Source organism: Aplidium turbinatum, chromosome 1 (genome assembly GCF_918807975.1).
Source record: "Aplidium turbinatum chromosome 1, kaAplTurb1.1, whole genome shotgun sequence".
Classification (NCBI taxonomy): domain Eukaryota; kingdom Metazoa; phylum Chordata; class Ascidiacea; order Aplousobranchia; family Polyclinidae; genus Aplidium; species Aplidium turbinatum.
Genome location: NC_137472.1, coordinates 32,068,551 through 32,091,139, shown reverse-complemented (window position 1 = coordinate 32,091,139; position 22,589 = coordinate 32,068,551). Strand labels below are relative to the sequence as shown.

General features: G+C 39.5%; 1 long non-coding RNA gene across 1 annotated transcript; it reads right to left on the bottom strand.

The window, feature by feature from the left end:
- Positions 1–3,528: 3,528 nt before the first annotated feature.
- LOC145773803 (uncharacterized) lies at positions 3,529–7,641 on the bottom strand. Its single transcript, XR_014289981.1, has 4 exons — positions 7,469–7,641; positions 6,538–6,680; positions 5,912–6,121; positions 3,529–5,510 (listed from the first exon to the last, which is right to left on the bottom strand). It is a non-coding gene; the product is annotated as an uncharacterized LOC145773803 (long non-coding RNA).
- Between the last annotated feature and the right edge of the window lie 14,948 nt (positions 7,642–22,589).

Below are 22,589 nucleotides of genomic sequence, written 5' to 3'. Positions count from 1 at the left end.
GTTTTGTCTAGTGAGCTTTGCATATTGCTCAACAAGTGCATAAAGTTTAGAAATGACAAGAAATCATTAAATTTGAAAATTAATTTTGAATCACTGCAAATAAACGTATTCAAAACTTGTACTCTGGCCGACGCCATTTCACACTCCGTAATCTATCTCGGCAATGATTTTGCCGCAGCAAAAATGTGTTCATTTTGAAAACTGCCGAGCTGGAGATAACAGCTTGTCCCGTGTATAAGTTGAACCTGTGTTTTTGAGGTGACAATCGCTTGCGAACATCTCGGCCTATACTCGTGTACACGGTATTCGATAAAAGACTATAAAGACTTGCGATAAAAAACAGAAGAGAAAACACTTCACCGTTGTTAACGCATTGAAGGTAAGTAATTAGCAAAACGAGTGAAACAAAGTTAATAAAACTGATAGCGGGTTTTCACTCAGCTTGAGATCATGATTTTTTGCGCTTTATTTCGATAACTTCACTGTCTTGGTCGTTGTTATTCCTACACACGAAAAGGAAATGAATCGGCTTGTTTTCCAACTGTTCCAATTATGAGCTAACAATATCAAAATTTTTACAAGGCGTACTGCATGCGTAAAACTAATCGTTTCAAGCAGCGGTTCTACTAAATTCGGTTTGCGACCTAGGTGTCAATATAAACAAGACAGTAAGCTTAATCAAAGACTATTTTAATTGAGTAAAAGAGCGTTATGGTTATGACGTCATCACCTTTCTCGCCCCCCAAGGTTTTTTGAAAAGTCGGCGCCTATGGAAGTAACCACATGTTCAGGGAGACTGTTCCACCCATTGATCACACGGCAAGTAAAAAAGTTACTAAATTTTCTGGTCTTGGGCCTTGGCTTTTCCAGCTTAAGGCTGTGTCCTCTTGTAGCAATGTTTTTCAGGTCCAGTGTGAATAGATTGTTGACATTGACATCATACAAGCCATGCATGTATTTAAATGTTTCGATGAGGTCACCTCGGAGTTTTCTGTGTTCTATAGTGGGCAGACCAAGTTTTTTCAGCCTTTCTGGATAGGTTAGTTTTCGAAATTCAAACACAAGTTTTGTGGCTCTTCGTTGAACTGCTTCTACTTTTACAGTTTGATGTTTGAAATTTGGCCACCAGATGATGTTGTTGTATTCCAATATTGTTCTGACTAGCAATTTGTATAGAAGGAGAAACATATTTACATCAAGAAAAGTGAAGGTTCTTTTTATCACACCAACGATACGATTTGCCTTAGATACCATCTTGTCAATATTGCCATCTTGTCATCGTGCCAATATTGACGCCGTCAGCGCAAACGCAAACGTTCAAAAAACTATACGCCGCATGCGTCAACGCAACTTGTAAAAAAAGTTGGCGGCGTCAGCGTTAGCGCATACTCTAGCGCAAACTCATTTTGTTTGCTAGGTGCCAAACATTCACACGGTATAAACCACTCGAAACAACACACTTTTCAAGCTACTTCGCGATTTCTCGTTACAAGAAATTATCTTTTTGGCCGGAAGGCACATGTGGCATTGAAAATATAAGTTTTTGCCTTTCGAAGAAGAGAGCTTAAAATACTTTTCCATGTAGGGCCATGGATTTGTATTATCATGCTCCATTTCACTTGGAGATTAGTATTACCGTAATTTATTCCCTGAATACAATAGTGTAGTGTAAGAAACTGTACCATATGCCTATCAAGAAAATTCTAGTACTATACTAACTGTCGCTCCTAGTAATATACTAACTGTCGCTCCCTAAAAATCCATTATAAAAAACACTATTTTTAAAATGATTCCGTTTGAATAAGACTGATGTTGCTTTTAATGCCATAATTCTCTCAGTAAGCTCTATTCTTTTTTTTGATAAGATTTTTAAAAAGTGGGTTAATGGAAGACAAAACTGCCAGACACAAGCAAGTTTAGATTTTGAACTGCACAACTCTTTGTTATTAGCATTCAGGGATAGTTAGCATTACTAGTGTTATTAGCAGTAGGCTACTCACAAGCCTCTCACAATTGGCCCCTGGATGCATGTTTTGCTAAACTGCTCATCAAGTTACAAAACATATATAATTACATACTTACGCATCAGAATGTATAAATTGTCAAGTAAAAATTACCTTAGCTTGATAGCCTACTGTATGTAGGCCTACACATTACTACGCTACATAGCCTACAACAAGAATAACCGGCAAAGGCAAAGTAATGTACTAAATATAACATACAGAGTACAACATCATGCAAGCAATCACGGTCGGAGACCAAATATTTGAGTTTGTTTAGATACATAGGCTGCACTGCTCATTGCCTGAGAAGTTTCTGATTTGCCCCAAAATGCAAGACTTAACTAATATAATTTAAAGTGCTCACAATTGCTTACAAACGCCTTCAACACTGCTTGACTATAAAAACTTCACACTACGAAGCCAAGTCATTGTTTACATTTTACATGGAGCGACATTACCAACCTACCTACTTGCTTGCTTAGGCGGGGTTCACACTGAGCTTGTCTAGCATTTAGCATATAGCGGGTGGGCGTGTTTTCATGTCTGGCGTGTTTCGGCTTTATGATTTGCGCTGACATGTTCACATTGGTTTCCATAGAAATAAGACGTTAAGCGTGTGGAAGCCATTGAGTGAGTAAGCTTGTTCATATATCCGTTGACAAACTTTCAAAGTTATAACAAAGCCCGACATTGCATTTAAGTCCGCTCGGATGCTTCGTCAACAAGAAAATTTGGTATTTTTTTTTTGAAAAGTAGCCTATGCAAGACTACTTGCAAATAACAATGAAGTTTTTCTTCTGGCATAGACCTGGGCTACTTTAAAAAAAGTTTGTTTATTGTTCTTTACAAATAGGCCTACTTCACTTCCTGGCTGATTAACCAACAAAACAAACTGAAGACGGTAGCCTACGGTATTTTTAATAAATTTTTCACAAAACATTTAGATGGTTGGTGCACCCATATTTCAAAGAAGGGATGACCTGGGTCCTGGGAGAACAAAATTTTGTGACATAATGGAGGAATGCTTCCATCGTTACCGTAGTTTAGAATGAGTATTAGTAGGTACCTTAGATGATCTGCTTTCTTGACAAAACGTGTCAGCTCCGCTTTGTCGCTTCTACCCTTTTTTGGACCTCTGCTATGTTTGCCATATATTAACTTATATGGTCAGAATAAAAACAAATTGCAAGCGCAGGTTACTTTTATTTCAGCGATGTTAGAAAATACAATTGGTGGACCAAGTGGACCATTTGTGAAATTTCATTTGGAATCTTGTGTTAACTTCCCCGCTTCTCTTACAACTTTTATGGTTTGCCCTTAACCAAGACGGTCTTGCCTTAACATATCTCCGCATCACAACTGTCCAAAAAGTACAGGCTGTGGCTGACATCAGATGCTCTGCAAACATCAACAGTCATGTAAGACTGGCAATATAGGCTACAGCTACACGCGTCGGGCTCTTAATTCTTTGCTCTAAAAACTACCAAACCAAGCACGGATGTACCAAAGCAAGCAACTACGGTGTACCAGTATATTGTATTATTGTAATAAGGCTTCGAAGTTGAGGAAAACGAAAATTGACGATAACTACAACGTAAAAAAACGAAAAATCAAGCCGCAGATAGTGTAGCTACATTCGTATCTACAATGGGCAAATAGGCCTAGCATAAGGCTTAGGCATATGATGAAACCAAGACCTGAACATACACTGCAATATTGAATCCTTTGAAAAAGAACCTACACCAATCATCTTAAACTTACTCTACTCTAACGACTAGAAATATTCATAATAATGATAAGTGATATCAATCATACCAGTGGCAGTAAACGTTCTAAGTCTAAACACTGATTGAACCAAGTAACACAACGAACGATTACTATAGCAAGAAATAATCTAATCTGGTATAAGCATGAAAATGACGGTACAGTGCATATATGTAAGTCCACACATCATTGTGAATGCACAGTCCACACATTTGCAGACAATAAGCACTTTATCAGCCACACATATCAAAGTAAACTAGATATACAAATTCAAATAATTGCAAACAATATACAGAACAACATATGTAATGTAACCAGGGCTGTGGAATCGGAGGAATTTTGGCGTGTCCGGAATGGAGTAATTTAAAAGGCTCACTCCGACTTGATACAAAATAACGAAAAACAAAATTTTTGTTTAGACTCTTTTTAAAAGAATATAATTTCTTGTTCGCCGTATTTGGGTCTAAAACTTCACCCGAAAATAGAAGTGCTTGTTTTTGTTAAATTTGTAAAAGTCGCTGTATCAATTTCGATCATAACTTTGATGAAATTAAATTTTACAAAAATGGAAAACGATAAAAATTATAAAAAAAATGGAAACTCTGAAGCCGGAGTTGGCTAGTTATAAAACGAGGAGTCGCATATTTTTCGCAAGACTCCACAGCCCTCCCAGACAGCCACTTTATCTGGTCCAAATCTTTACCAATTTGGGTACGATTTTGGCCAAATAGAGTGGCTGTCTGGGTTGCATATAATAGCTTCTTTACGATGTTCAAATAATCTCAAATGAACTGAATAACGTCAGTGCAAACCATATTGTCTAAGCCAAGGCTTACTTCAAATTACTACAATACATACAATACAATTTTAGTGCCAAACTCCCCTCCAATCTTTTATCACTTTTCAAACCAGTCACATTGCAATTTGCAACAAACTGATGGCAAGCAGGGTGATCATTTGATCAAGAAGAAAAACACAATTAATTTGATTTTCACGTGCGCTCACATATCGTGACAGATTATGTAGCGTTCTAAACTAATCATTATAAGTTACTCGTAAACGATTAAAACAAAAAAGACGATATTTATGCAACAGTTACAAAGCATAAAAAGACGTACAGTATGAGTAAAACAGAGTATGGTTAACAGTCGTTGAACATTTATAAAATAGCGATTTTCATTTGTTGGCAATGCAGCAAAGTGAGCGCATTTGCCGCAAAATATCCAGTTCATTAGACAAACAGTTACATGTATATTGTATACACACCTAAACACTTAACCGACCCAACAAAGAGAAATGTCTCAGGCTCAAGCGAGTGTGATTCAAGAAAGTTTGAAATGTTGAGAAAATAACACCCAAAAGATTTTTTACAATTACAAACAATGCCATGTCTGGAGGCATAACCGATTAACCGACACAGTAGTTTAGAAGATATTTGTTTGGGACCATGTAAACTGGGGGAAGAGTAACAAATATCACCTGCAAACTTTATGTGATTAACACAAATATTAAAAAATCCGACAAGACAAGTTAAATCACACTTATGTGCTTTTCTGTTGAATGGTGCATACATACTAAACACTGTGTGACATGCACATATCAGAGGCGTGTTTGTCAAATTCAAAGTTTGGCGTGGTTAATCAATTGACCAAACAATGCTTCTTCATCTGTATTGTATGTAGCAGTAGACAGTGCTGTCCCTATTGCTGACGAGTTTTCTTTTAACATGGAGAGCAAACATTCCTGAAAGAAAATATAAGTTATGATGCAGGCCGCATAAAAAAGAACCACAAAAAAGTACTGAAGTTCCTTGATTTATGTCAAAAACCTTCAACACTTAAATAACAATATATAAATAACACGCTTGGTCGACCTTGGATGTAAACGTTTGTACAGTATATATGTATACCTAATACAATTAATTTTATGTATATTATGTATACCTGTATACCTAATACAGTATATATGTATACCTACCTAACAGTATACCTAATTTGAAGATATTTAATATTTTTAATATCAAGGACAAGAGACACAATTAGCTCGACATCTGTTATAGTTCTTACAATGCAATGCTTTTTCATGTCCTGATGTTACTTGCATTATCCGCTTATCAGACAAGACAAAAATTTTCTTTTTCTTACTTGTATTTTATTTTTGTGTGAACTTTTTGGTCTTTCTTAAATACCCCCAGCAGGACTCTCACATCATCACCTTGCATTTTCTGATTCTAGGTAATAATTACCCCTCAGTGAAGTCTTCAAAGGAATTTATGCTTTAAGACAGAAAGTCATTACAAATTTATGCTTTCACAGTCTCACTGAACTTGTCATCCAGGTCTTTCAGTTCTACAGCTGCAAATAAAATAAGCATTTGTAATTAACTTTTACTAATTTTAAGCATGAAATTTCTTAATTTTAGCAGATGAATCTCCACAATAATTAATATATTTAGTAACAAGAGATTCTATTTGAATAAGGACATTCTGATGATCCTCCTTTAGGTAAAACAGGCTGTCAAGGGTTTAGATAGTAATAACTATATTTGATTTATATTTGGTAACATAACATGTATATATAAAGGAAAAGTTTTGTTTTGAAGGTAACCAACAGCTCTACCACAATCAAGATTTTGCATTCATATAGCTCATGCGCTTGCACTTAAGAGTAATTGTCATTGCATATATTCAGCTTCACAGTGACATTGTTGAAACAATACTATAAAGTCACTCACTAAGTATAACCAGTTAACCACACTCTCTACTTCATACTTTGTGAAGATTCTTCCATTAAAAGCAAGAAATTGAAAGCATTTCCAACAAAGCTGTTGTGATCTTTCTTGTGCAAGTTTTGTGAAAAATATCCATTTAAAAGACTTATCTGCACAGGACTTACACAAACAACTTTTCAATTTCTGTAATTTTAGGTATGGTATTAATTATTTTCTCCCATATCATCATTTTAGAAACTAAAATCCTCACTCACAACATAGTTGTAGTACCTGTGAGCTTACAGTAACAGTACTTATTCGAAGTGATTATATTTACAGTACTAGTGTTACCAGATAAGAAATTTTTTCATAATTTAGTAAAGTTTAAAGTAGTTAAAGACAAAACCATGGATTACCATGGTTGCAATCAAAAAGCATTGTTTTGTAAAAAGTGTTGCCAAGGATAGGTTTAAGCTAAGAGTTTTGCCCAAGATTTCAAAATCTCATAAATCACAAGTTTTTGTCTTCAGCTACTTTAAACTTTACTAAATTATGGAAAAATTTCTTATCTGGTAACACTAGTGCTGTAAATATAGCCACGCCTTTACTTCGTATTGCCAATTTCAATCCATGTGTTTATTCATCATCAACATCCCTGATCATCAAATACATAAATAAAACAACACAAAGTTTGTTTAGATAGCTCAGTTGCTACCCTGTAAATAAGCATTACGTACAGTCGTACACCTGAGATTAGTATGATGACACAAAAGCAGTAAAACACACAGTGAAAAACCAAAACATTACAGTTTACAAAAATATGAACAACACATGTTTTCACACTAGAACTAGATTTCTCTTCAGCTCACTGACATCAGCAACAGCAGAAACGTTTTTTTACCATGTCAGCAACGTTTTCTACCTACCGTAAGTTGTTTTGTTATCAATCATTATTTAATATTTTTTAAGTCAGAATATAAATTAATAATTACCCGGATGGCCTATATCTTTTTTCATTTCTTTCCGTAGCTTTTTCTTCAACTTCCTACCGGTAGTTCCTATCTTTGTATCTATTATGCTTTTCATCGTACAGGGCAGCAACATTTTAAGTTCTACCAGTTTTTTATTTAATTGTATATATGTTTTATTTTTTAATTGAAGCAATATTAACTGCAATATAAAAAAATTAATACCACTTGATCATGTACCATTGACATAGCCTAGTCTATGTCATGACTTAGGTTTGTTTGTTAAAGTAGGTACCATACTAAATTTTACTTTTAAATCATAGACCTAGCCTATATCGAATACCGGTACATTGTGTTATACCGGTACGGTACTGCCCTGTATTGTAGCAGGCCAAGTCAAATATAGCTACTCGGCCTTCATAGATTTAGGGCTAATAAAACAGCATAGCCTACGTACAATACTGTAGCCTACATATTCTAATTCAGTATAATGCATCTAAACCTGAACTACGCTTTCATTTATTTGCCAATTATATACCGTATAAAGTTGTAAACTGTATTAGCCTTATTGATCTTTTTGCAATGAGGTTGTTTGGAAAAAAAAGGTTAACTTACGGTATCTTTGATTAGTTTTAAAACAAAAACAATCTGGTTTTTCTGTAAATTTGGAATTATTTGTCAACTATTTAGTCTCACTCTCACTTAAGTATTCTAGTGAGATCTGACCCTGGTTTATGTTACAGCAATACCGGTATTATAGGCCTAGTATTTTTTCCTAGGCTTTGATCTTTAAATGCCAGTATGTTAAATCAATTACATCTTGCTGCTGGCTAGAATTTGAACTGACTGCTGATAATAATGTGTTACAAAATATCTACAGAGCCAAAACTGCTGACAAACTATAGCCTAGCCCTAAGCGAGTACAATCAGCCGACCTCTTCCAAACCTCGACTCGAAAGTCGAACAGATCGAGTTCTCAACTTCTCATGTCAAGCGCGAAAGGGAAAAGTTGAAATAATTCAACTTCTGTTTTCACGCTTGAAATCGAGATCTCCAAACCGGTGGCGCGATTCGGTCACGCTTCACGCTCTCAGTGTGAACACTTTTTTTTCAGTGTGAACCATCGTTTTTTTGACACGCTTTATGATTTGCGCTTATGCTTGTCAGTGTGAACCCCGCATTTAACATTACATTCCTGTTCTGACCCGTAATTTACTAAGTAATTTCGCAGTAGGCCTAAGTTGTTTTAACTAATTCTTTCTTTTTTTCTGCAAGACTTCAGTCTCCACGTGGGACTCTAGCGTCGAAGGCAGTAGTGCGATATACAAACAAACTCCAGCTGACTGAACAATAGATGACACTGTGACACAACACTAGAACAATGGGCAATTGCAAGACGTCAACATTTCGCAGTTTGACAAAAAAAATTGCAAACAACAACTAAGATATTAAAAAGTATGCGTTGACGCTATGCGCTAAAAAACCGCGAAAAATTTACGGCGCATCCTCAAGCGCAAACTATCCAAAAAAATGTGGCCGCAAGCGTTAGCGCAAACAAAAAGTCTACGCCGCATGTATGCGGCGTAGAATTTGCGGCGCATACGTACATCTCTGGTTATTCTCCCCAAAAAACTTTTATCTTTCACGTGCTCCTCTGCTAGATCTAAGTATAGGCTAAATCTGAAATTGTGTTTACAGACTCTGCAAAATACCTGGGTGTATTTATTGAGAGTTCTCTCTCAGATTAAAATGATATTTCACCCTACGCTCTCACTCTCAGTAGGCTATTGTGCTGCAAACAATGCAAAATCTCATTTCGCTAAATGCTAGCTGTAAAAAAACATCGTAGCCCATTTCGCTCTTATTTTATGTCCTTGCGAGGATCGGGTCGCTACCCTACACCCGTTGGTCGACGTTGCCTTACATGCGAGAGTGGGAGCTTCCGATGTTGGGGTTCCAAGCCAAGGCAGGTCGACCCTTGTGTTCTATCCAGGGCCTCCGAGAGAAATCATGACTGGTCGGGAAACAATAGGCTACTAAAAGTGGGCCCCAAAAAAACATTTTTCAGCAAAAATACAAGTAGCCTAACGAGTTTGTATCATGCGTTCTGGCATCATGGACGTGTCTTAAGCCGAACTTGGCTACTTTCCTTATCGTGAAATTGAGTTCCTTTAACTTAAAGCTTCAATTTTAAACAACCTATTACAGTAGAATTCGCCTATAGTGACACACTGACACCTGAAGGGACCGCGGAAGAAGTGTCACTATAAGCGAAGTGTTACTATAGACTACGGGTCACCAAATGGTGGGCCGCATGCGGCCCGCCACGCCGTATCGCTGCGGTCCGCGGAAGGTATCAGCGTACAAGTATAATCAAAAATACTTTTCTTGAGGAGTCAAAGAGCATAAAGGTAAAAAATACTTTTCGGGAAGCATATTATTTTCGCTTTGCATACGATTCCACCGACCATTCAGATTGTAGTTCTAGGTGGGGGTCGCTCAACGTTATTCCAATGCGATGTCCAGCCACACTGTCCCAGTGGTTGATTAAAACGTCTGTTTTTGAATTTCGAAATTGTCTGTGAGCATAGGGTTGCTTATTTTAAGTTTGTAAGTGTCATGTAAACACTAGTGTGCGTTTCACCGTTATTGTGTTTCACAAGCAGTGTTCCCTTTAAGCAAGTTTTTGTTAGCAAAATAGGCCGGTGTGCCAAGTCAATTTATAATAAATTGACAAAGTATCATATATAAATTTAAAGACTTTTTCTGGTTGTATCAATAAAATGAAATATCTTCTGACAGGTGTTGTTTGTATTAGGCTAATTGTGGTTGTATTTTCATAAGACAACTTCTGGTTGTATTATGGTTGTATTTTCATAAGACAACTTCTGTTTGCATTATGGTTGTATTTTCATAAGACAACTTCTGGCTGTATTATGGTTGTATTTTCAAAAGACAACTTCTGCTTGTATTATGGTTGTATTTTCAAAAGACAACTTCTGGTTGTAGGCCTATTATGGTTGTATTTTCAAAAGACAACTTCTGGTTGAATTATGAAAATATTTAGTTTGATACTGCAAAATGTTGTTAATCAACAATTCTTGCCATGCTGATAAGCACCGCAAGTAACAGTTGTCAAATAATCAAGAAATACGGTTTTATAGACTCTCACAAAAAGATAATAAACCAACTCATTGCTTTTTTAGAGGGAACACCGTTCATGAGTTACGATAGAAACGTTTTTTTTCGGTGATTTCTACAAGTGTTTGTTACATGGTGCCTAGTTTATTTCTCCCCGTTATTGGAGCCTATTTTTCGCTGATATGTTAGCAGCATAGCAGGTCACTGTTGTTGCCTGTATTGCGATGTGTCAAACATTTCTTTGGTTACTGAAACTGTTAATTGCAAGATATCTTTTGCGAAGCGAAGTGACATCACTCTTGCTTGGCGATGAATATTCTAATGAAACCGTTCGCCTCGCTACAAGTGCGCAAAACAAGTGGCCTCGTTTATTAGACATTGTTAAAGAAGTCAAAAGTGTTGTTAAAGGAGCTTGGCCTGGCGGTAGCGTTGTTCGACTAATTTTGTTGCTGCGGTATTCTAAGATAAATAGTAACAACATGTAACGCTGAATACTGGGTACGAAATGCGTTCATTTCTAGCATAAGAGTCAAACCTACCTAAAATTTTATTAGTGCGGCCCGCCACAGCTCTCCTTAGTGCCAAAGTGGCCCGCATGCAAAAAAGGTTGGTGACCCCTGCTATAGACGAATGATGACGTCGTTGATAACTTCACTTGTGCAGTATTTGCGCATGCGCATCCCATGTTGATTTAATTCAAACCCAGTCAGCAAATCAATCCTTTATGGTTCAACCTCTGCATACGTTAAATCAACGTAAAAAGATGGATTTGCTGGCTGGGAACTGGCGAATGCTGATAAGGACAAAATATGATTCCAACTTAAACTGGAAATACACCGTAAAGTGTCCTTATACGGAAATTTTAGTAGCTTACATGACTTTAAAAGGGCAGCCCCCCTGTCCCTCCATGATGCCTCTCCTGCCCCCGCTTCCGGCGCCCCTGAGTAACAACTGAAAAATTGTTCACAAACAATCGACCTATCACCTGTTTACGAACTGTTTACGAACAATTCACCTATAACCCTGGTTTAAAACCTTGTATGCAGTGTCCATGATCAATTGCAGTGACGTTCGGTGGCTTAAACCGTTGGGAAAGCAACTTGGAAATATGCTGCAGCAAGGTAGTAGGCACGAAGGGCGTAACCGTCGGGCGCAGCCCGAAGGCGTGATGCCGAAGGCAACACTTCCAGCGGGGGGTCTGGGGGGCTTCCCCAGAAATTTTTGAAAAACACTTCCAATTTGGTGCGCTCTGAGAGTATTTCCAAGACAAATCAAAAATAAAAACCTGTCAAATTGTGCTTCGCCTATGTCGTGATCATACATCCATTTAATGTTTAGAAGTCATGAACAATCTTAATTTTAACGTTGCAGGACCAAAATCCAGTGTTAGACATGGAATAATAGTTGTCTAAATATTTAATTCGTCATGAATGTTCATTCTCAGATATTCAGTTAGGCCTACACTACAAAAACTAACACTTAGGCCTAAACATTACAACCGCAAGCAATTTGTACAAAAAGCTGGATAAGTTTGCCTCCTGCGTATAGAAGCTTAACGAACTAAATATTGCATCCGCACCTCGTCGTCGTCGTCTGAGCTTCTGGGGCCGAGGGTCTATCCTTTTACCACCCCAGATTCACGATGTTCCCGGATTACACTGGAAGGCTGCTAGAGAGCAGCCAGTCTTTAGTTTCATCATCCATGACGCGCAGACCTTCCACTCCGTTAGGTGGCTTGAAGATGGTACAGTCATTGATGATGTGGTCTGCGGTCTGTTCCTCGGCACCACATTCACAGGAGGAGGAAGAAGCCATTCCCCATTGGTGCATGGTTGAGCGGAAAAGGCCGACGCCCGCACGGAGACGGCCGAGGCGCACCCACGCCTGCCCCTGCAGTGCCAGGCCGATTGGGCGTGCGTCGGCGTCGGGGATGAATGAACGGAGTCCGGCGGTGCCCGACCTCCACCCAGAATTCCATTTATGGTCCGCCCAAGTAGCCGCAGAGATGTCCTGTTCATCAGCTTCGTTGATCAGAAGCCGAGCGGCTGGCACGAATGGGTGTCTTGATTTCAGTCGGCGGGGGTGCCCGTTTGGGAAGGCAGAGATCTTGTGGTGGAGAAGATGATTAGGCTCCAGTGCCCGTCGACCGAGGGATAGAGTGGCTTCTTCGCGACGAAGCTCAGCAGGTTGGATGCCAGCGAGAATGGGGAGATTGTCCAATGGTGTGGGACGCAGGCATCCGGTCACTGTGCGCAGGGCGCTGTCCACGGCAGTGCCGACGCTGCGGCAGCGAGCACCGCGGCACCAGACAGGCGCACAGCACTCCGCTGAAGAGCAGACAAGGGCCAAGGCCGCCACTCGCAAAGTGTCAGCCCCCCAGCCAGAGCCCGCCAGGCGCCCCAGCAATGCAGCGCGGGATGTCAGCCTCTTGCGCAGTGACACCAAATGGTGGCGGTATGTGAGCGATCTGTCTAGTGTCACCCCAAGGCACCCTGGCCCGGGGCAGAAGGACAGAGGTCCTCCGCTGCTGTGGACATGTAGCTCACGATCAGCTTCCCGATTGTGTAGGCGGAAAGCTGCCGCCACAGTTTTGGTTTCGCTGAGTCTCAGTCGCCAGTTCTGGAGATAAGCTGAGATGGTTTGCATGTCCTGGCTCAAGGTGTCTTCTAGATCCTCCCACGACTCTGCGAAGTGGAGAACCGCCAGATCGTCCGCATAAGCGCATCCCGCGGAGACCGTGGTTGGCAGGTCGTGGGTGTAGACGTTGAAAAGAAGTGGAGCCAGGACCGATCCCTGTGGGACGCCGTTTTTCAGGCGTCTCAGTCTGCTTCGCCGTGGGTTGCCGGTGGTGAGGGTGAAGCTTCGATTCCTGACAAGTTCCATAATCATATGGACCATATGTCGGTCAGGAAGCAGGCGAAGCAGCTTGTAAGTAAGGCCGCGATGCCATACGGCATCGCAGGCAGCTGTGAGATCCAGAAAGACAGCGCCGGCCTTCTTTTTTGCCTCAAAGCAGTCCTCGATGTCTTGGGTCAACAGTGTGACCTGATCTACAGTGGATTTTCCGCGCCGAAACCCAGCCTGCTCTTTTGGAAGGAGCGGGTCGACGATTGGGTTGACGCGGGCATAGATCAGTCTTTCGAGGATCTTGAAAGGAACACAGAGGAGGGATATCGGACGATAACTCCTTGGGTCCTCTGGTGGCTTGTGAGGCTTAGGGATCGCAACTACTAAAGCTCTTCTCCAGATTTTTGGGATTGTGAGGTGGTGCAGGCAGGAAGAGAGGAATCTACGTAACCAGGACTTTAGGGCATGACCAGCATGGAGCACAAGCTCAGGGCAGATCTTATCGGGCCCTGGAGACTTGTGTGGTTTCACTAGGCGGAGGGCGGTGGCGAATTCCTCTGGAGTGAAGTCTCCAGAGATTGTTTCTTCTGGTGGTGTTTCCACTCGCCATAGGGCAGACACTTCCTTGGCAACAAGGCGGGATGCCTTGCGGTCCTTTGTCTTGTACACCCCGTTCTGCACTAGCTGGGAAGCGATGGCATTAGCAGAAACGGGGCACTGACGAGGGGAGTTTGCTGAGCGCCCAGTGAGGTTGTTGATGATGCTCCATGCTTTGCGGCTTGAGTGTGAGAAGTCGATGGTTTGGACAGCTTCGTTCCACCGCTCAAGCTTCTTTGTGTCCAGCCGCTCAAGTAGTCTGGTGGCGGCGGTGTTTGAAGCAGCACCACTTGTGGCGGCTAGGTATGAGCGGTAGAGAGTTTCACACTCAGAGTCCCAGCATGGTTTATAGCTGGTTCGATGGCCACGTGGTATTGTGGCCTTTGCCGCAGTTATTATGGCATTGCAGAAGTCCTGGTATGCCTCGTCTGCGTTGCATGTTTCAGTCGGTGGTAACGTTGCAGCAGACTCATTGGTCAGGAGGCTGTATTGATTCCAATCGGCTTTTTTGAAGTTCCATCGCTTCACCGGTGAACTCGGGACAGGAGCCACAAGTTTTGGGGCGGTGATGAGGGACGGCCGGTGTTGGGACCGCGGGAACTTCTCAAGCACACGTCTGTCTGGAAGAGAGCTGTCGACACTCGCAAAGGCCAAGTCAGGGTTTGTCCCTGTTCCCCAGCGGCCGGAGTGAAAACTGGCTGGTGCCTTTGGATTGAATAGGAGGGCAAGATGGTTTGTAGAGGCCCAGTCAGCCAGCAATTCTCCGTCGCTGCTTGTGTTGTTGTAGCCCCAGTCGATGTGCTGGCAGTTGAAGTCGCCAGCGTAGAGACTGGGGGAGGGGAACGTTGGAAGGGATGATGGCAACATTCGCGAGGGTGGGGGCTTGTAGATGTTGACGATGTTGTAGTCTGAGATACATATGCACACCCACTCAATCTCGGCATCAGTTGGAGATTGGTCGACAAACGTCCACTTCAGGCTCTCATGCACAAGCGTGGCAATGCCGTGCTTCCTGCTTAAGGTAGACCCGGCTAGCGTGTAGTTGGGAATGGCTAGCCTATCTGCAGAAGTGCAGTGGGTCTCCTGGAGGAGGATGACGAGTGCCCGGTTGGTATGGGCAAGCTGCTCCACAACTTTGGTCTTGCTTGTTGTGTAGCCTTCTATGTTGAGCTGCAGAATGGTGGGGCGTCTGAACTTGCTATCAATTGCCCCTTGCAGCTGTGCCGTCCGGGTGGAGGGTCTTTGTTGACAAATTTCGTTTCTCATCTGGTTGAAAGCAGATGGTACTCACAGGATGGGGCACGAGGAGCCATTTGTCGTAACCTGAACGTTCATTGGCGAAGTAACGTTATATCAACGCTGTAAAAAGGGCAAAGGCATGACTATGAAAGCTAGTAGGCTAAAGTACATGGCGAGGAGACATCAAAAAACAGCAACAATCTTTTCGCCTTTATGATGCTGTGTACCGTGACGAGATACCATTCTGTGCGTATGACGAATTAGTCTAGCTATTGTACGCATTGACGTCACTGGGAAAGCAACTCTAACCATGACACATCTGATTGGCTAAGCAGCTGGTGACGTTTTGCAAAACGATTGAGGATTGGATAAAACGAAGGCGTTTTTGGACGTTTTTGAACGTGGGGGCAACTTTGATGGTTGATTTCCCTGGAGAATTAGTGGTTGTTTCTGACAGGAGCGTTTGCGTTAATTGGCATTTATAGGTAAGACATGCAGTTTGGTGAGGACTTAGACTACTCACAAGCGTTACGATCGAGTAATTCTAGTCACGAACACAGTAATTTTCAAGTTAAAATAGACGTTATAAAAATAATAAGAAGTTAAACCGAGAATTCAGTCATTATATTTTGCATAGTTTTCGCTCAGGTAAGCACTGCTTTCCTTGTTTTCCCTCACCGATCGTCACTGATCAATTGGATATTTGTATATTTGCAGGCATATACGGTAATTGATGGAAGATATAATAAAGACTAAAAACTATAAAACAGCAATTCAAGGGTTCAAATTCTTTCAACTGACGTCATTTGGCTCAACGTTAGTTTCAGCTGAGTCAGCTCCAACAAATGTTGCTATTAAAATATATTTAAAGTTGTATGAAAGAAAAAAAGGAGTCTGTTCGATGGATAATTTCAACCATAATAATAACAAAAAATTATTCTCCCCTCCCTCCCCGGGATAGGTTATAATTCCGCCGGGGGACTAAACTCATTGGTTATTGAAGACGTTGACTCAACCTGGAATCTTTAGTCTTATACCCGCTATTCATCGCCGACAACACCTCAGCTTCAGGAAATTTCGCTTGATTTGATGATTGACAACTAACCAAACCAGGCAACCAATAGAAGGAACAAGTCTGCAGACGAATCATCGAGAGTGAGCGAATAAACTTAAAAGCCTTCTCGTATCTTTGTAGTTCTTAAACTTATATCGCCTACTGTTTTATTTTTGAATTTCGTTGACGTAGCTAGTGTCTACTTTTTTTCTATTATGATATTGAATTTGGTAGCCTACTTCCAGTGGCGGATTTAGGGCAAAATTTTAGGGGGCGCCAAAGAAGTATGGAACAACCTCGCCGCAAATGGCTTGGGAAATTTTTTTGCGTTTTCATCAATAAAATTGCCTATCTAAGTCAGATAGGCTACCAGTCATTCCCACATCACAAATCAACACCACAAGTGACAATCAGTTGTAAAGTTGAGGCAATGCCATAATGCCGCTCGTGGCAATTAAAAGCAATAACGAACGTAAAATGATAATTTAGGTATTTTCCACTAAAACTTTAGGCTATAGGCCTATAGCAGTGATTGCTCCAAGTAAATGAAAAGGGGTAACTACAAAAATCCATTTCAATAAATCACCAACCTAGAGTGCCTGAAGCTCACTGGTGCATAGCCCAAAAAAATGCATTATAAAAAAACATTCAAACGGTGAGGCCTAGGTGTACTTAGTACAAGTGAGTGGTACTCCGTTAAGATATTGCGAATAAAAAAATAATTCAAATATGAACAAAGTGCTTGCAGCAATAAGAGTCTACTATTTCTATTTTGTAGAATAAACGAAATCGGGCCTATGCCCTATCAGCAAAACAAAATATTGTGAACTGACAATGATGCAATTGAGCAAAAGAACAATACGATTAAACTACTCATGCTGATAATGTTGCAAAAACGTCTCAATACGTAATTGTAAGTTGTAACAACGTTTAAAAATGACATTAGATTTCCTCAAACAAGTAATTCTATCACAAACATGTTCGTAATAAATTTAGCAGAGATGTGTTCAAGACCAGATCCAGCTTTACTGCCCAAAAGGTCGATGTATTGTATGGTATTCCATCCTAACTCTCTGCCTAAACTGCCATAAAATCTGGATTGCTACTATGCATTATATTATTTAAACTTGAGTTAAAAAAAGTTTCTTTTATGTATACACAAGTTTCTCGAAAACAAAATGGGATTAGCCGATCGATCAACGTTAAATAATAAAACACAGTTTTGTTCATAACAACAGTTTTCTGTCACCTTTTGCGAACTCGTCTAAGATTTCGTCTGACGTAACCGATACATCTTTGTTGCAGCATGTGATCAATAAACCAGACATCCTTTTTCACGCATGCAACTACGTATTTTTGTTTTTAGCAATTTCAGGGCGGAAAACGATCTTTCAGCTGAGCAAGAAATGGTAGAAAAAATTTTAAAACATAAAAAAATAAATTGGAATTTTAGAGGGCTCCGCGGCGCCCCGGCGCCATAGGTAAATCCACCCCTGCCTACTTCACCATCCAAAGTATGGGTTGCTTAAAAGGCTATTCTTGCAAAGCTTGCAAACTTTTACGTCTTATTTGGCAGTAAAAGTAACGTATCTTTCCACTTTTGACATCGTGTTACCGCAAACATGGAATATAGCCTATTGACCTGTTTCAACACAGAAAAACTTGGCAGTAACTTGTCTTAAATCACTTTTAACTCCCTTATTCCGATTTACTGCAGAGTTCAGACAGTCCGCAGACTGATTGTAAACTCTCTGGCGCCGATGATGGTAGTAAAAAAGGAGGACAATTGCGACAAACAGAACACATCTAAACAAGAATTTGGCTTTCTGCGTTGCATTGCTGCCAAGCATAAAATTGTTTTTCTTCAATAAAAAAGATTCATATTCAAAATATTTGAAGTATTTCAAAACCAGATTTTCTCATTTTTGCTGGTTCACTTAGGCTATACACTATTTTTTGATTTGTTTATGATACTTTTGTATGTCATATGACTTTGTTTTAAAGCAATAACGTAGCAATTTATGAATGATTATATACAGGCTTATTCATAATATTTAAATTGCATATCAAGTTAACTCATTTTGAAAATGTTGTAACATTTCGGTTTATTTTCTATTGCTGCTAATTATTTTTTCCTGCGACTTCTTGTTTCTTTCCTGTTGCGAAGAAACTAACTTTGGCTCACAATGACGCTGTTCAATGTTTGCAAAAGACGAACCCTTTGCGCTTTATACTCGCATATTTTTTGAAAGTTAATTGCACTGCCTAAAGTAAATTTTTAGATTTTAGAAATTTGAAATTTTTTTTTACAAAACTATCAGAAAAACAACATATTAAAGCAACAATGATTTAGTTCTTCACATGTCTACAACTCGACACCACAAACGTAGCTGCACTGTGTGACGTCTTTAAAATTGAAGTTGATTGGAAAACTAAAGTGACATACAGTTTTTATTTCAATTTTTGAAACAACAATTTTTTGCTTAAAGGTGTTAAATATGCAAAACAAAGAAGTAAAACGTTTGATCAAGCTTTTTTTCAGCTTGAACCTACAAAACAGTATCTAGGATACTGATGTCCTATCTTACGATCAGGGGCGAGCTTGACTCATTTGAATGGGGGGAGGCCACAGAGCCCAAGAGCACTCCAGAGCCCAAATATTTAACTCGACATGAAAATTTATCTTTGGGCAATTTTTGGTCTGTAACATTAGAAATTTTATCCATTATCAAAAAACGCGTTTGTAATAAACCCTGACCATTTTCGCTGTTCAAAGCTCGCTTATTTACAATTTTGTAATATTAATACAACATGTATGTAACTTAGAACACGAAAAAAGCTCATAACAGACCGCCTCGGCCACAGTTTCTCGATTTTTCGGAATTCGGAAAACGAGTTTTAAAAGATTAATTAAAATTAGTCAGCAGTGTATAGTCACAAAGCTGAAGTAGGTTACTGAGCTTTCAAGTCATCAGTGACTCAGTGCCGGTCTTTGGGATGTGCAAACCGTGCGATCGCACAGGGCCCGCAAATTAGGGGGCCCGCAATTTACTCAGAAAATGCAGTAATTTTGTCATTTTCAAAGGAAAAATTGAACAAGTGAATTTAGCAAAGGAATTCGCAACAAGAAAACATAGAGACTCAACGAATTCATCTATTTTGTCGCCTGAATATTTCGTACCCTGAAAAGATCGAGAAAAAAAAACGACATAGCCGAAATCGCTGATCGGAGTTGCCGCAAACATTTCAAAACTACTCGATCTTTTCAGGGGACGAAATAAGTCGAAATTTAATTTTGTTACACGATTTCAGGGGACGAAATAGGTTGCATCCAGACTCAACATACTGTAGAGACATAGCTTTATTTCCGAAAAATGCCAAAGAAAGCATGATCTTATCCTTTTGCTATGCCACCGGACAGCACCATTTCACTGTAATATTCATACCTAAATTTTTGTTGAACATGCTCTCAGAATGTCCCAAATTCAAAGTAATTTTTCAAAATTTTCTGGGGGAGGCCCCCCAGAACCCCCGCCGCTGGTTGTCGTTTTTGGCAATCACGCCGCCACCGCCGCCCCTTCCCTTTCAAAGTACCTAGCTACGCCACTGAATTGGATTATTGTCATTGGGGCCCGCAAAAGCATATTCCGCACAGGGCCCGAAGAACCCTAAGACCGGCACTGAGTGACTTAATGTACATGTCATAAAGCTTGGAAAAGACACTTTTTTTGAATCAGTTGCGTAGGTTACGCAGAAACTTTTCGTAAGGTTAAAAATATGTTGCATGATTGGAATTACTGTACGTTAAACAGAACCATGGTAGCCACCTTGTCCGCCTTTTATTCTACGTCAAAAACAAAACTAGGCTTATAAAAGTTACAGAATGTAGGCTTGTAGGCTAATTATATTTACGATCAGAGCTGCAAGATTGTTCCCTAAATTAAATCGCCGTTACGTTTTTTTAGATGAGAAATTTGTAAACAACTGTGAAAGCAATTCAATGTCCACAAACAAACTATCACACCGTTTGGTCGGTCTTTCCAGTGAAGTAGCCTACAATATTTTCTCCTGGAAGTTACGTTAAGATTTCATCACAATACTTGTTGCAGTGATTTACTTTCACTCCACTCCAGAAAACGTAGGTCAACGGTGATAATAACTTCTATAAATATTGCGAATATCTTACAGTTACACTCTTACACCCTTGTTGATACAGCGTTTCAACCAATCAATACATATAACATTAACTAGCAATATGAAATAGGTTTTCAAGCAATTACGGTTTTAGCATCAATGATTTGAGCTCGCATGTACATTTACAATGTAAAGCATTGGCTAATTAAATCATAAAAAAAAAACGATAGATCACTGTTTGTGAATTTTAAAACAAGTTTTATAATTTCTAATATGTAGGTTTGACCACGCGATGAGGGCCGTGTGAGCACCATCTAGGGCCTCCAACCCCGAAATCTACTAGTGGGCCTCTATGTTTAGTGATCGTTCTTAAAATAGGACCAGAAAGGATTAAGGGCCGCAAAATTTTTTTCAATGTGAGAAAAAAATTACTTTTATCATTTTAGCCTTGAACAGCCAAAACAACTCTAAGATTTTCTAGAAAAAATAGTTCATAGGCGCATTTAAAAAAAATTTGAGGAAGGACCAGAGTTTTAACAAAGTAAAATTTATAACATAAATGAACAATGCAAAACTTAATGTCTGAAAAATTAAAATTGTAAAGGGATTGCCCCCAGACGATTTTTAGAAATATAATCTTGTTTTGGTTACTTTTTAGAAGTAATGCGAGTTTTTTTTTGTCAAGATGCACACTTTAAATGAAGACCAAATTCATCAAATTAAAAGTGGATTGGGATAGAAGTTTTGGTTGAAAATTTAAGTTAGCCTACCATTTCAACAAAACAAAAAACATTTAAGGCTACAGTAGAATTTCAACAAACTATTTCTTGAAAGTTTGTATAGCCTAGTGTGGTATATCCTTTCAGCAGGCTAGAACTTCGACGTTTATTTTAGGAGTCCTTACTTTCACCCATAGCATTTTCACGTCATAACTTATTTCGATTAACATTGAAATTTATCAGTTTAATTGTTAATTAACTAAGCTATTTAAATGAGCAGTGTTTGCTTTGGAATAGTGCATCATTTTCTTAGTTTTTTGGGACATGAAAAACTTTTCATTCTCTCAATTCCTATTTATGCATGCCGAGGTGAATAAAGTGTGGTTGAGTGAGCGAAAATTTTTTTACAAAAATGGGAAAAAATACACAGCTTATTAAATGTTACCGGTACATGTGAAATTACAAGCCGAAAAACGTAGTAATTACGCAGACAAAATATGAGTAGGCCCCTAGGCAGAGGTAGGCCTTCAGTCGAGAGTTTGGAAAACAGTAAATACGGCCTTTCATGATCTAAGCTATTGAATATCGAGCATCAGTAGCTGATATTTTATTTTTTAAACAGTCAAAAAACATTAAGCAGATTAAAATGAATGGGCCCCTAATCAGCCGTGAGCTCCCACGGTAGGGGGTACGAGAAGCGGTTAACACGGCCCTGCAAGCGATGCAATTATAACGTTTCAGAATGGAACTCTTTATTTGTTTGTTCGAAAGTGACGAATTTGCGATGAGCTACAGTTACAAGAAATCAGTTTGTCTGTAGTATAAGCTCATACATTCGCAAAACTAACACCCAGCAAATGCAAACAGCTTGCAAAAAACGCAAAGCATAGTAAAAAAAAAGCATTGACAAAAATATTTAGCATGAACTACAACAACGGTACGCAACCAACAGCCATCCAAACAAACCTATGTGGCACATAGACAACAAAAGTTTCTCTTTTAAACCTCAACGTCTAGTGACGTTGAAGTGATGTAAAAATGCCTTTTTTTCTGGGTAAACGAGAGCAGGGTTTTTTTTTAAGGTTTGGTTTGGGTGACCGCTAAGTAGTTTTAAGAGATCGCAATTGTTTCATTTAAATACCAAAAAATAGCCATATTTGCTTAAACGAATTATTTATTAGGCTACTGGCAGTGCACAATCACAGAACAAATTTTTCAGGTTCTATCTCATGCAACAAAACAATCAAACAAAGTGTGCTTGTTGGCCTCTGCTTTTTATGTTTTCACACGTAAAAACTGATCAGTATGCGCCATAAATCAGAAACAAACATTGACGAGTATCGAAGGTGCACTTCTTTTATGAATAACTCTTTGATTCAGCTGTTAGCTGTACCTCCACTTATTCTTTTTTCCG